Here is a 16365-nt window from a genome sequence, read left to right on the forward strand (position 1 = left end):
TATTTTCAATAGCTATATTTTACAATGGAATATAAATGATTTGTTTACAGACCAGATTACACCTAGGAGAAGTACAACGGTTATTAAAAGAATATGAACCAATGATATTATGTTAACAGCATGTCAACAAAACAGTGTCAGCAATAGGTAAATATACCTTAGCCATCAACATCACGAGAGGAAGAAGGAAATTTAGGTACACCCATATATGTACATAACAAAGTATTTTACAACAAAGTACCTTTCAACATTACGGACTTGCAAATATCAGGTATTAAAATTCGAATAAAAAACGAAAGTTATGTAGTTTATAATGGATATACAATCAACCTAATAAAAATTACGACATTGACGAACTTAAAGAATTACTTAATAATGCCAAGGAACCTACATTAATAGTAGGTGATTTTAATGCTCACAACCCGATGTTGGACTGTAATTGTACAGTCTCAAATAGAGCAGGAAGTAAAATAGAAGAATTCATAGATTCATACGACATGTGCTGTATAAATGGTAACGAAATAAGCACATATTTTTCTAAAATACTTGAAACATTTTCCGCGATCGACTTAACTCTATGTACAACAAACATAGTTGACAGATTGGATTAGAATACAGTTGACGACTTGCATACCAGTGATCATTTCCCAATATTAATTTCATTATTACAAAATAATCCCACCAAGCATGTCCCTCAATACAACATTTATAAAGCAGATTGGGAGCAATATGAATTCCACACTAGAATTATCCCACCATTTGAATATTTAAAAGACCATAATGAAACTAATAAATTTATTATTGATTTCATTAAAAAATGCTGCTGATACAGCAATATCAAAATCAAAAGCTCAGCCAACAAAGCACAAAGTCCCATGGTGTTCTGAAAAACTAACAAAATTAATAAAAATAAGACACCAAATTGGAAGACGATTAGATAATTGAATGGAAAGTTCAGGAAAATAAATAAAACAATACCAATATTAGAAGAAAATTTACAAAAACTGACTATATTATTATTAGAATTTGACACAATAAAACCTTTATATAACAAAATATATGCAAAATTTAAAAGGGAAGTAATTCAAAGAAGAATCATTTCATGGAGGAATGTATCAGATCTCTCTAGTAATGCTCTCAAATAAAAAATATGGGAAAAATTCAGAAAAATAAATGGCACCCATGTTAAACCACCTAGACATGCATAATAAAAGATGGGAAAAGAATACTTGATCCAAAAGAATTAAGTATGTAATAGGAGAAAATTTAGCAGAAGTAAGTGGTGACAAAAATTTAGATGAGCATTTCTGCACAAAGAAAAATAGTATAGAATTAATAACAATAAATTTGGAAACAATAGAAGATATATATTGTAAAAGAAAATTTAATAAGGAAGCATTAGAATTTCCTCTGTTGAACAGCATAAATCTGCCCCTGGAGGTGATAGTATTTGCTTTGAAATGATCTAGAGAAAATGGTAAATGCTTGACTAACATGGCACATTCGAGAAAATAAAATTTTGACTCCCACCCAATTTAGGTCACAGTGTAACCAGATCTACACTGGTTTCTCTGTCTAGCTTGGAAGACCACATACAAAGAGGATTTGAACGAAAACAAATTACTAAAGCCGTATTTTTGGACACTTGAAAAGGCATATGATATTATATTGAGATATGCAATATTAAAAACATTACATAAAAACAGCATCCGTGGACATTTACCTAGGTTTATCGAAAACTTTCTGACAAATCACACTTTTCAAGTGAGAATTGGTGATGTATTATCAAGTACATTTCCACTTGAAAATGGTGTTCCACAAGGAAGTGTCCTTAGTGGCACACTGTTTATTTTAGTAATAAATATCAGTAATAATGTACCAATCGGAATGAAAAGTAACTTGTATATGGATGATTTTGCCAAATATTATTCAGCATCTTGCATAAAACATGCAGAGCAAATCATTAATAAAACTTTATTAAAAATAGATGACTGGGCCAAATCTGTAGGCTTTAAATGTTCTATACATAAAACTCAAGCAGTAATGTTTTATAAAAAATAAAAAGTGCAAAAAAAAAAGGGTGAAGACATACATTTAAAAATCAGAAATCATTCCATACCAATTAGCCAAACACCAAAATTTTTTGGGATTAGATACTCACTTGAACTAAAAGTCCACGTAACACACATGAAATCAAATGTAAAATACCATTAAACCTAATTAAAAAACTATCGAACACTACTTGGGGAGCCAATAGACAAACCCTTACCACAATGTTTAAATCAACAGTGCTGTACTGATTATGGAAGCGAGATATATGGGTCAGCATCAGACGCAACACTGAAAACGTTAGACCCAGTTCATAATGAAGGCCTTAGAATATGTTCAAGAGCTCTTTGATCATCACCAAAGTATCTTTACAAGTTGAATGTGGTGAACTACTTCTCTCTCTCCACAGATCTCTCCACAGAGACATAGTATAACAATTAAGAGTGCTCTGAGAATTCAGACATGATTCTCCAACCAAAAAATTATTTGGATTAAGAGATGTGTTTATAAACTATCAACCACCAACTTTCCCAGTTAGAGCTAGAAGATTGTTTGGGTCGCTAAATATAAATATACAATTTCCTGTAATAGTAAAATTACCCACTTGGACAATGCAGAAAATGAGAATTTGTACACCCAACATATTTATCAAAAAGTTATTCTTGTACCCCAGAACACCATAGACAACATACAGTAGAACGTATAATCCAAAAAGGTCCACATTACGCAATATATACCGACGGATCTAAGTCACAGTACGGAGTGGGGTATGCTGCAGTATCCCAAAACAAAATGTATCAGTTCTCCCTACCAGATAATGCCTCAGTATTTACAGCTGAGTTATGTGCAATAGCATCAACCATAAAAATAATTAGAGAAACCTCATTTAATAATTTTGTGATTTGTAGCAACTCCAGAAGATCTATAGAAGCCATTCAAAGCTATACACAAAAGAATAATATTGTACAACAAATTAAGTTTTCACTCCATAAATTGTATAATAATGGAAAAAATATTGAAATATGTTGGATCCCTGCCCATGTAGGGATTAAAGAAAATGAAGAGGCTGATAAAGCAGCTAAAGAAGCAGTCCACATGACAAGAGCAAATGTAAACATCCCTATATAAGATATATAAAAACAATCATTGTAAGCAAATGGCAAAATATATGGAATGAAGAACTTGAAAATAATGAACTGAAACGGATAAAATCCAGTGTTGGAAAATGGAGTTGATCATATCAGGGAGAGAGACACACAAGTAAAACTGACGCAACTTCGAATAGGTCATACTCGTTTGACACATGGACACGTAATGAACAGTCCATACGGCCCTCCTCCCAAATGCCCAGATTGCAAAGTGTTGATAACAGTTAAGCATGTACTGTGTGAATGTCCAAAATATAATCTGCAGCTATTATCAAATCTTGGAAGTAGATCAATAAAAGAAATTTTGTCAGAATCTTCAGCATTTTTAGTAATACCCATTTTAATGTTCATGAGGAGCTGTGATTTAATTTGTAAAATATAAAAAGTAAATAATAGAAATACGAATACCCTTAGGCATTTAATGAATTTAAAAATAACTAAATTTTAAAATTTTACTTAGTTTATTTTGAATTTTAATTTACCTATTTAGTGAGTATATAGGGAAACACTAGTATAAATGTATTTATTGTGCGAGTGTGTTACAGTATGAGAGCGTATGCTTTTGTGCAGCTTTTAATTTCATTTTCATTCATTCATCACTAACGAGTAACCTATTTGGTCCCAGTGCTAGGCTTCTAGCCTAGACCTGTCATTTCATCCAAATCCTCCAGTCCTATGAGAGCTGATAGTCAGCTCAGTGGTCTGGTTAAACTTTTTTAATAATAATAATAATAATTCCACATTACGTAATATACACTGACGAATCTAAGTCACAGTGTGGAGTGGGATATGCTGCAGTGTCCCAGGACAAAACGTACTGTTCTCTCTACCAGATAATGCTTCAGTATTTACAGCTGAGTTATGTGCAATAGCATCAGTCATAAAAATAATTAAAGCCTCATTTAATAATTTTGTGATTTATAGAGACTCCAGAAGCGCTATAGAAGCCATTCAAAGTTACAATCCAAAAAATAGTGTTGTGCAACAAATTAAGTTTTCATTCCATAATTTGTGTAATAATGGAAAAAATACTGTGTTGGATCCCTGCCTATGTAGGGATTAAAGGAAATGAAGAGGCTGGTAAAGTAGCTAAAGAAGTCGTCCATGTGACAAAAGCAAATGTAAACATCCCTATTATTGACTATATAAGGTATATAAGAACAATCATTGTACATAAATGGCAAAATATATGGAATGCAGAACCCAAAAATAATAAGTTGAAACAGATAAAATCTTGTGTTAGAAAGTAGAGTTCATCATACCAGAGAGATAGACATGCGCAAGAAATTGTGACTCATCTCTGAATAGGCCATACTCATCTGACACATGGATACTTAAGGAGCAGCCCACATAGCCCTGCTCCCGATTGCTCACAGTGTAAGGTAATAAAAATGGTCAGACACGTGTTGTGTGAGTGCCCAAAGTATGACCAGCAACAACTTGCCAACTTTTGGATATAAATCAATGAGGGAAATTTTATCAGAAACTTCAACATTTTCAGTCGTTGTGATTTTGTTCATGAAGAGATGTAGTTTAGTTGATAAAATATAAATATAAAAAAATGATGAAAATATAAAAATCCTTGGGTCCTTAAATGAATTTTAAAAACAAAATTTTTAAATATTACCTAACTTATTCCAATTTTTTTATGTATGTATGGATGCGTGAGTAAATGTATATATTGTGTGCAAGTGTTCCAGTGTGGAAGCATGTACCTTTGTGCAGTATTTAGTTTAATTTTCACTAATTCGTCATCACACTTAATGAACTATTTGGTTCCAGAGCTTGGCCTCAGGCCTAGACCTGGTATTTTATATTAATCCTTTGGGCCAGCCCAATGAGAGCTGAAAGTCAGCTCAGTGGTCTGGTTAAACTACTTTAATATAATAATAGTAATGTATTAGGTAAGGGCCTTCATTCTTTTACTGTCGTTGCCCTGCTGGCCTAAGCACAAGGCCTTGTGGCTCACGTGCATCAGATTGAGTGGTATCCCTAGCAAGGAACCTTCAGCATCGTTAAGAGGTCTTGCTACCAAATGAATTAGTCCTTGCTTGGCAGCAGCACCAGCAGATGGATGGTAATCATTAGGTAAGCAGTGTACTAGCAGATTAGTTAAGTTGTAAAGTCCCCGCTCAACGGATTCTCTATTTTCTGCGGCGCCTTCACAGCTGACCTAAGGTCACCCGTACACAATCTCAGGCCCTGGGTCTGGGCAGGAGGGCAACCCAAAACACCCATCCACAGGGCACCGAGGAAGACGAACACCCCCCCCCCCCCAGCTGGCATCGAGAAGGCGGGGCCCCCCTCTGTCACCCCAGCAGATACCTGCCTTGATAAGACGTTACCTACGTCTTGAGGGGTGGGGGAGTATTGTAAAGTCCCCGCTCAACGGGTTCTCTATGATGAACATCCCGTTTTCTGCTGTGCCTTCACAGCCGACCTAAGGTTGCACGTACACAATCTTCTTATCATTATTGTGATTTTTATATTTATACCTGTTCATGTGCCCTTGTACCACATATATATGTCAAAGTACTTTTATGTCCAACCAGCTATTGTTAATCATCATGTTTTCTATATGTACCTGTCCTGTTTTGTGTAGAGAAATAGTTTGACCTCAGGTCACTTGTAAATTTTTGTACTTGTGGTTTCTGTGTATACGCAGATGTCCGCACGCCGCTTTATAAGTGGGTTGCTTCATCAATAATCCAGCAGTACTTGTCTTCCTGCTCATTATTTCGCACCTCTCTCACAAAGTACTGTCTTGTTCCTGGTGAAATTTTATGGTTTTCTTGGAGGTTAGTTATTTTGTCCTTGCACCCTTCCCATCTCCTTAGTTCAATGCAGGAATCGGCTATCATAGTAGAGAGGTAAGATTCATTTCAAAAATAGAAATTTTTATGATAAAAAAATTTTTTATATACATACCTCTCTGTTATGTATCCCCCACACACCTTTCCACTCATGTGGACAGAAGAAAAAACTGAATGGAAAACTACAGACTCTCAAACCACCTGAAGGGATGGGTGAATAGACAGTTCAGACTAAACGATCCTACTATGTTTTTTTTTTTACTTTTCACACACTATCGTCCTCCTGCCTGACACAGGAAATATGGCTACCATAATAGAGAGGTAAGTATTTAGAAAATTAAATTAGATTAAATTTCTACTGTGTAAATAAATGGTATATTTTTTTATATATTTAACAGCTTGTTGTAGAAACCATGAAATTTAGTTAAAAAAGTATGAAGAATCGTATGGATACAAAAAATGACCCAAGGGATGTTGCAGAATCATTTTTGTGCTGCTTACAGCTTTCATACTAAGAAAATAAGACAATTTTGTTTGTAGACAGAAATAAGCATGAAATAACTTTTCAGTATTTATACTGTTAGAAGATATTTAAAATTTTAACAAATGTGTGGATGCAAAAAATGACCTAAGGACTGTTGCAGAATCATTTTTACATTGCTTACAGCTTTCATATCAAGAAAATAAGAAAATTTTGTTTGTAGACAGAAATAAATGCTGAAATAGCTTTTCAGCATTTATGCTGTTAGATATTATTTAAAGATTTTAACAATCATTCTTTTAGTATTATTCATTTTAGCTTTGGAATGTTCACCAAAATTTTCTCAATTATGTGTACTATATTATAGATGGAGCTGACAGATTGTTGTGAATTCTTCTTGAGGAGGGCTATTGATGGACATTCTTTGATGGTAAGTAGGATATATGAAGTTATCTTGAATGAAACTGAATTTGTGTATATATAATTATATATATATATATATATATATATATATATATATATATATATATATATATATATATATATATATATATATATATATATGTTATGGCCAAAGCCTAAAATCGGCCATAGTAAGAAATGGCCAAGACCCGAAATTTGCCAAAGTGATAAGTGGCCAGCCAATTCTTGAACTGGCCGAGGTGGTGTGGGGATCTAATGTCCCTAAGTGCATTTGCTCCCCGAGGGGCTAGTACTAAACACGGGAAAACACATTTGATGCCCCAAGGGGCTAGTACTTAATGCAGTAAAAGTATAGATGAATCACTGTTTAACCGTGTTTAGTGCTAGCCCTTGGGATCAAATGTCCCTAAGTGAATTGGTGATTTCATGAATTCCCTGAAAATTTCAGGAATTTCGTGAAATCCATGGTTTCACAGTCTTATCCCAAACTTACATGAGGTTAGGTTCCAGACCCCCTTGCGCAAGGTGGATTTTCTTGTAAGTTTGGCACAGTCTCTAAAAATGCTAATAAATGCTTATTTCTAGAGTTTAAACATGAAATATGATGCTAATCATGCTCCCAAAGTATTAAGCTAACTTTTAAATGAAATTAAAGTTACAGTGAACACCCCCTCAACCCCCAAGCTAAAATCATGAATACTTAAAACCCCTCTAAAAACACTTAGAACTGCCCATTTTGATAGTTTAAACACAAGAGAACCCTCTAAAAATGCTTATACCTGAGTATTTTAATAGTTTTATCACAAAAACTGCATTTATTCATGAAAATATATAAAAATACAGTAATTAGTGAATATTTCTCACTGAAAAATACCGCGATTGGGCGAATTTTCCGCGAATAATCAGTAGATATGTTCCACAGAGAAACCCGCGAATACGCGAGTCTACGAATCATAAGAACGCGAATACGGGGGTTTACTGTACTGTAATTTCATTTAAAAGCTAGCTTAATACATTACCCTTAAAAAAATAAATAAACAGTTGATATAAAAATGTAGGAACGTGAAGATTACTAAACTATTTCTCTCTCTCAACATTCCACCGATCTATTTTTAGAAGTTTTCTCAACCTTGTTTTTAAGAACCTCTTTATTCTGTCTTTTTCTCTTTGTTCTGAAATGCTCTATGTCTCTATGTTTAGAACGGAACATTTACAGTTCGTAGACGGTACAGGTAAAATGAGATAAATTTTGAATTATCTACCACACAGGTAAAGACATACAGAGAAACAGTAATATGTAGGTTGCACTGACTACGAACAAGAGAGAGAGAGAGATAAGTTGTCCTTACTTAAGAGAGTGAAATTATTTATGAATTGTTACAGAGAGAGAGAGAGAGAGAGATAAGTTGTCCTTACTTAAGAGAGTGAAATTATTTATGAACTGTTACGGACAGAGAGAGAGAGAGAGAGAGAGAGGAGAATTATGTAAGAATCCTTTGACCTACTAATCGGCAACACTCCCCCTTCCTGTCATATTAAATTGACATATTTGACAGCTTTGCCTTCAAGCTTCTCTTCGAAGAGTTAACAAAAGATGAGAGAAAGATATTTGTTTGTTTAAAATACGAATTTGTAATTATAGTTGTATTATTATTATTATTATTAGTATTATTATTATTATTATTATTATTATTTAATCTTATTATTATTATTTAATCTTATTAACCCTTTAACGCCGACTGGACGTATTTTACGTCGACGAAAATTGTCTGTCGGGTGCCAAGTGGACGTAAAATACGTCGACTACAAAAAGTTTTTTTAAATATTCGCGGAAAAATACTTATAGGCCTAGTTTGCGAAAAATTTTAAATCACGCGCCTTGAGGGATGCTGGGAGCTCACGGATCACACTGGTGTTTAGTTTACAAGCGTGATCCAGCTGCGCTTGCGCGAATTTCTTTCTTCTCCCACTAGAAAGCATCAGCGACTCATCTCAGAAATTCTTTCGTCACTTTGTCATAATTTTTGCACCATTTTATATTAGCCGTTACATAAAGTTTTATATAGGAAAATGTGCGCAATTTCATGTAGAATACAACAAAAAATAACACATGGTTGTAGCTTTTATAAGTTTTGAAATATTTTCATATAAATCACGATAAGTGCCAAAATTTCATCCTTTGGTCAACTTTGACTCGACCGAAATGGTCGAAAAACGCAATTGTAAGCTAAAACTCTTACATTCTAGTAGTATTCAATCATTTACCTTCATTTTGCAATAAATTGGAAGTCTCTAGCACAATATTTCGATTTATGGTGAATTTAAAAAAAAACTTTTTCCTTACATCCGCGTGCTAACACGGCCGAAAAACTCAGAAATTCTTTAATCACTTTGTCGTAATTTTTGCACTATTTTATATTAGCCGTTACATAAAGTTTTATATATGAAAATGTGCGCAATTTCATGTAAAATACAACATAAAATAACTCATGGATGTAGCTTTTATAAGTTTTGAAATATTTTAATATAAATCACGATGTGCCAAAATTTCAACCTTCGGTCAACTTTGACTCGACCGAAATGATCGAAAAATGCAATTGTAAGCTAAAACGCTTACATTCTATCAATATTCAATAATTTACCTTCATTATGTAACAAATTGGAAGTCTCTAGCACAATATTTCGATTTATGGTGAATTTAAAAAAAAAACTTTTTCCTTACGTCCGCGTGCGCTAACTCTGCCGAAAATCTCAGAAATTCTTTACTCACTTTGTCGTAATGTTTGCACCGTTTTATATTAGCCATTACATAAAGTTTTATATATGAAAATGTGCGCAATTTCATGTAGAATACAACTAAAAATAGCTCATGGTTGTGGCTTTTATCAGTTTTGAAATATTTTAATATAAATCACGATAAGTGTCAAAATTTCAACCTTCGGTCAAATTTGACTCGACCGAAATGGTCGAAAAACGCAATTGTAAGCTAAAAATCTTACATTCTATTAATATTCAATCATTTACCTTCATTTTGCAACAAATTGGAAGTCTCTAGCACAATATTTCGATTTATGGTGAATTTTTGGATAAAACTTTTTCTTTACATCCGCGCGCGCTAACTCGGCTGAAAATCTCAGAAACTCTTTTGTCACTTTGTCGTAATGTTTGCACCGTTTTATATTAGCCGTTACATAAAATTTTAAATGTGCGCAATTTCATGTAGAATACAACAAAAAATAACTCATGGTTGTAGCTTTTATCAGCTTTGAAATATTTTCATATAAATCACGATAAGTAGCAAAATTTCAACCTTCGGTCAACTTTGACTCGACCGAAATGGTCGAAAAACGCAATTGTAAGCTAAAACTCTTACATTCTAGTAATATTCAATCATTTACCTTCATTTTGCAACAAATTGGAAGTCTCTAGCACAATATTTCGATTTATGGTGAATTTTTGAAAAAAACTTTTTCCTTACGTCCACGCGCTAACTCTGCCGAAAATCTCTGAAATTCTTTAGTCACTTTGTCGTAATTTTTGCACCGTTTTATATTAGCTGTTACATAAAGTTTTATATATGAAAATGTGCGCAATTTCTTGTAAAATACATCATGGTTGTAGCTTTTATAAGTTTTGAAATATTTTCATATAAATCACGATGTGCCAAAATTTCAACCTTTGGTCAACTTTGACTCGACCGAAATGATCGAAAAATGCAATTGTAAGGTAAAACTCTTACATTCTAGTAATATTCAATCATTTACCTTCATTTTGCAACAAATTGGAAGTCTCTAGCACAATATTTCGATTTATGGTGAATTTAAAAAAAAAACTTTTTCCTTACGTCCGCGCACTTACTCGGCCGAAAATCTCAGAAATTCTTTAGTCACTTTGTCGTAATGTTTGCACCATTTTATATTAGCCGTTACATAAAGTTTTATATATGAAAATGTGCGCAATTTCATGTAGAATACAACTAAAAATAACCCATGGTTTTAGCTTTTATCAGTTTTGAAATATTTTAATATAAATCACGATAAGTGCCAAAATTTCATCCTTCGGTCAACTTTGACTCGACCGAAATGGTCGAAAAACGCAACTGTAAGCTAAAACTCTTACATTCTAGTAATATTCACTCATTTACCTTCATTTTGCAACAAATTGGAAGTCTCTAGGACAATATTTGGATTTATGGTGAATTTTTGAAAAAAACTTTTTTATGTCCGCGCGTTATGAATTTATGCATTATTTTGTGATAATATTTTCTCTGTGTTGCTTTGATCGTTTTACAATTTGTTAGATACCAAAATCTTCGCAATTTAGTGTACAATACAACGAAAAAAAATAACTCGTTAGCTTTAACCGTTTTGCTCACAGGGCGATTTGTATACAATTATATATGAAATTTTTTTTGTGGTGTCATATATTCCAGTATCTATATATGATAATGATATTTTTTTTCATTTCTGATGATTGCATACTAAACTTCAGGCAATGGCAAAAAAAGGAGCCAAAAATGAACTTAATCTTAAAAACTAAGCGTGCTGTGATTTTTTAAATAAAACTTTCTTTCCGCTTCGGCGCTAACTCTCAAACCGCGCCGGCATAGGGGAGACACTTTTGTAAATAGAGGCTCGGCGTTTAAGGGTTAACCTCATTAATACTTGAAACTCAGTACTTATTAGGAAAATCATTTATTTATCATAGAAAACAAATAATCATTTACATGTACCTTAAAAACTCTCTCATCTCAGTAAAAGAGAGAGAGAGAGAGAGAGAGAGAGAGAGAGAGAGAGAGAGAGAGAGAGAGAGAGAGAGAGAGAGAGAGAGAGAGAGAGAGAATCATTTTATTATTTAATGTTATTTGATTTACACATAAAAGCTTGAAAACTTGTAAATTACAAAAAATTAAACAAACACTTTTGCAGGGTTTCTTGAGAACTCGCAAATGTTCATGTGTCTGTGGAAAAACTCGTGCATGACAATTAGTTAGGTTCCAGTGGAAAGTTCGTTTGTCTGTGAATTCACGCAACGCAAATTGCGCAAGTTCGGGGTATTACTTAATTTATACACTCTTAATTCCTAGTAATCGGACCTTGGCCACACCACCTCGGCCATTTCCCAAATTGGCTAGCCACTTCCTTTCAGGTTTTGCCACAACATATATATATATATATATATATATATATATATATATATATATATATATATATATATATATATATATATATATATATATATATATATGTATATATATATATATATATATATATATATATATATATATATATATATATATATATATATATATATATATATATATATATACATGTGTGTGTGTGTGTGTGTGTGTGTGTTTGTATATAAAATACAAACCATTGCCTTACAACAGCTTAATATATATATATATATATATATATATATATATATATATATATATATATATATATATATATATATATATGTATGTGTGTGTATATAAAATACAAACCATTGCCTTACAACAGCTTAATGCTTTAAGCTGCTGTGGCAGCTGGCAAAGAATTTTATTAAATTACCTATCAAGTAAGTTTAATCCTAGATCTCTCAACCTTATACAGTATTCAGTCAGTGATGGTCATACATTACTGTACATCATTTATTATTCATTCCCTCATATTTTTCATTTCCCTTGTTTGGAACTTGTAGCCGACTTAAGCAGGAGAAATAATGGTTTGACCCATTGCTCATGTTGATGTAGTAGAAGTCTGATCATTTGGTAGTCAGGTTTTTGGAAAATGGAACTGCTTATCAGATTTCATAAGTAACCCTATACTGAGCATTCTCTTGCTTAGGGAAAAAAATCAAAGTTGTGTTTGGAACAAAAATTCAGTGTGCTTTGCCCCATTGTTCAGATTCTGAGAAGATATCAGCTAGGCATCTTGCTTGGTGATATGAAGGCTCAGCTCTTCCCATAAGGCTCTGTACCTAGGTTCCAGCATATGAAAGAATTGGATATGAAACTTTTATGAAGCTGTGTTGCTACCCCTTGTCTCTGTTGACTGTAGCATATGATGCTAATAAGAAATGAGTGATGTTGTGGTAACTTCTGTTTCAGTATTCACACTTGTGTTGAGTGCCAGTATAGAGTTATCATCAAACTTTATTGGCTTAGTTGTGAGCATCATTATGCTTTTGTTCTGAAAAAAAAAAAATGACTTTAAAAGATGAGAGAGTGAACAGGGACATTAAATATGCCTAAGGCCGTAGAGAAGAACTATGTGCATTCATGTTTCAGAGAATATCATCAATAATTCAGCAGAAAGTCATGAAAAAACCATAATAAGGAAGACTGATCAAGTGTTGTGTAAGAGTTTTAGTGCCCAGAGTACTAAAATCCTTTTCAGGCCTTTATCCTAGAAAAGGCTAAAGTGTTTTATGAGGATAGGAAGCTCACAATGCTGTGTGGGATCTTGAATGAGGGCTTGTCCTTGAATTATAAAGTTACACATCATTGGAAAATCCAGGTCTGGTAATATTTTCACTGCTGAGCATTGTAGTGAGACTTTCACACACAGCTCATAATTTAGCACGATTTAAACCCGAACCAGATCTATAATGCTGATGAGAGGGCCTATTTTATATGGGTGTCTTAAAAATATTGCCGGAAGAAAAAGCTGCTAAGCTTTTCTGGTGGAACAAAGAATGTGAAACGTGTGTGCTTATGCTACAGGAACTTATAAATGAAAATTGTTTAGTATGGGAAAATGGAGGAACTTATAAATGGAAGTTGCTTATTATAGGAAAATGGAGGAACTTACGAAATTCAGAAATGTCCAACATTTGCTATGTAGTATGTATACATAATTTTTATAGAAGCCACTGTGAGTGATAAGGGGAGTTACCCTTTTTCCTAATAGGGCCTCCACAAGACAGACCAACCAATATCAAGAATTCTCTCATAGCTGGTCTTGGCCAGAACAATGTCTGCTCACACAGTGATGACGCCCTCTATGTGTGATCACCTTGGTGTGGTGAGGGGGTTCTTGAACCCCATGAATTTGTTCCCGGGTTTGAGTCCAAGAGTCCCATATATCATTATACATTTGTTTGGATTAATTTTTGTGGAATTTTCCACTTTTGCTAAAATTTATAGGACCTGATAGGAAAAAAGTATATCTGGGATTGGGTTTATGTCTGAAGCTGTGGTGGGACCATCACCTACCCAATAATGTTCAGACCTGAGAGTTAGCAGATTGATAGCTCAAAGGCGGAACTATTCTTTACGGCTGGACCAATGATTCCGGGAGGGTGGTTGTCTGGTTCTGGGGATAGGACTCTCTGCATTCTATCTGGTTTGCCCATAACATGGTTAGGATGGGGATAATTGTAATTCTTGTGATATTCTCAGTCCTAGCAAGTGGGTTTGGCTAACACTTGGGCCACACTAATCATGTTGTGCCATCCCCTATGGGGTAGGGTAGGGAGCGGATATTTGGGAATCGGTTCTCACTTGTGCCACTGGTGGAAGAATAAAACTCAATGAAAAGCTGATGATTTCTTTGTAAGGTTTTCAGGTTAATTTTTTTTCTCCCTCAAATCTTTATGACAAGTGAAAATGAATATTCGAGTACCCCTGGGCCCTTTGATGGTAGCGACTCAGCACAGTTGACAACTGCTGGAACCTCCTCTGACAACCTTTCTTTAGAAAATCAAAAAGGAATCCAAATGTAATCGAACTGGAACCTTATGCTCCATTACAAAACAAATCCAAAAGAAGCAAATATCATGTTGACCCAACCTTGACTCATTTTGACTCCCTCTTTGGGAGTGGAAGTTGGTCAAGGTTTCTAACCATGGAAACAGAACAACAAATTTCAGCCCTAAAGTTGGAAAACTTCTTATTAAAAATACAGTCAATGACAGAAATGTTGTTTAGACCGATAAAAATAAAGACGTGGCTTATAGAAGCCACAGCAAAAAAACAGTCTGAAGACTATTTATCCATAGAAAGTATCAACAATGTGAATGTAAAAATAAAGAAGCATGACACTCTGAACAGCAGTCAGGGTACTATTGTACTTCCTGAAAATAATGACGAACTGGTTGATAAGGATATGCTGTTGGACTCTCTTAAAATGAGATATACCAAAGTCCAAGATTGTGAGGCATATATAATACCAAGTAAACAAAATAATAAAGTATTAAGAATTGCAAAAATAAAATTTAATGGTCAAGATCTACCTCAAAAAATACAAATTTTCGGCTAAAATAGAGAACTGAGACCTTATTTTCCAAGGCCACCACAATGTCAAAATCATAGTAAATATGGACACAAAGAAAAACTGTCGAAATGAACCTATATGTGCTTATTGTGGATCTTACGAACATACCACGCAATGGAAATGTAGTGAGCCGAAATGTGTAAATTGTGTACAAGATCATCATGCAAGGTCCAAAGAATGTATGTACTATATATACAATACAGAATTAAAAATGTTACAAGAACGAACAGGGATGTCTATGAAAGATGCTAAGTTGGAATTAAAAGTTAGAGGAATTCATGATCCATCTAAGAAACATACATATTCTTCAGTAACAGGAACCAATATTGAAACAAAAATGCATAGAAATAGACGTAACGGAGCACAGAAAAGTAAATCGCAAGAAGAAATTAATTCTCAAGGGGAAAAAACTAAAATGGTAAAGAATAAAGAAACAGGTACAAATGATATGGATAACATTTTATCAAATTTATTTGAAATATTAATGCAAATAGGAACACAGGAGATGCTACTACTGAAGTAACAGAGGAGGGTCGTGATAGACTGGAAATTAAAGATAAAAAAAAAAGTCCTTTGGAAAGAACACCACGGAAAACCAAGAAACCAACAATTATTAGAGAAACATCAGTCAAATCAAAGATAAAAGATTTGAAGAAAAAACAAAAACAAAAACAAGCTAAGAATATACCTTTATCATCACCTAAAATAATAGTAAAACCTATAGATACAGATATCCAAAATACCGAAGAAGTGGAAGACAACCGTACCATGGACAACAATGATTATGTCATGGGAGAAGAGATTACTCCATCACTAATAATTGGTACAACAAGAACAAATAAAGAGATATGCATGATAACACATGTGGATGTAATGATTGTTTCATTGCATTATGCAGTAATAACAAAAGATGATTTAACAAGCATTATAAGAAATTTTATGAAATTTAGAAAAAAAGAAACCACAGATTTGAGTACCCATGAAAAAGGTTGCATGTGCATTGAATCCAAGTTCATAATACAAAAAAAGAGAGTAAAACTCAACCGCTATAATAGAATATTTTCAATATTATATTATACAATGGAATGTAAATGGTCTGCAGAACAGATTACATCTAGGAGAAATACAACGAATACTAAAAGAATACGAACCAATGATATTATGTTTACATGATGTCAACAAAACAA

General features: G+C 33.6%; 1 protein-coding gene across 3 annotated transcripts in view; it reads left to right on the forward strand.

The window, feature by feature from the left end:
• LOC136826864 (B-cell linker protein-like) overlaps positions 1-16365 on the forward strand; it is an 850768-nt gene that overhangs the window by 202984 nt on the left and 631419 nt on the right. For all 3 annotated transcript variants that reach the window (XM_067084364.1, XM_067084365.1, XM_067084367.1), the window contains exon 3: positions 6859-6921. The gene's annotated coding sequence lies outside the window, so the exon portion shown is untranslated. The remainder of the gene's footprint in view (positions 1-6858; positions 6922-16365) is intronic.

This window comes from Macrobrachium rosenbergii, chromosome 41, assembly GCF_040412425.1.
Source record: "Macrobrachium rosenbergii isolate ZJJX-2024 chromosome 41, ASM4041242v1, whole genome shotgun sequence".
Taxonomy (NCBI): domain Eukaryota; kingdom Metazoa; phylum Arthropoda; class Malacostraca; order Decapoda; family Palaemonidae; genus Macrobrachium; species Macrobrachium rosenbergii.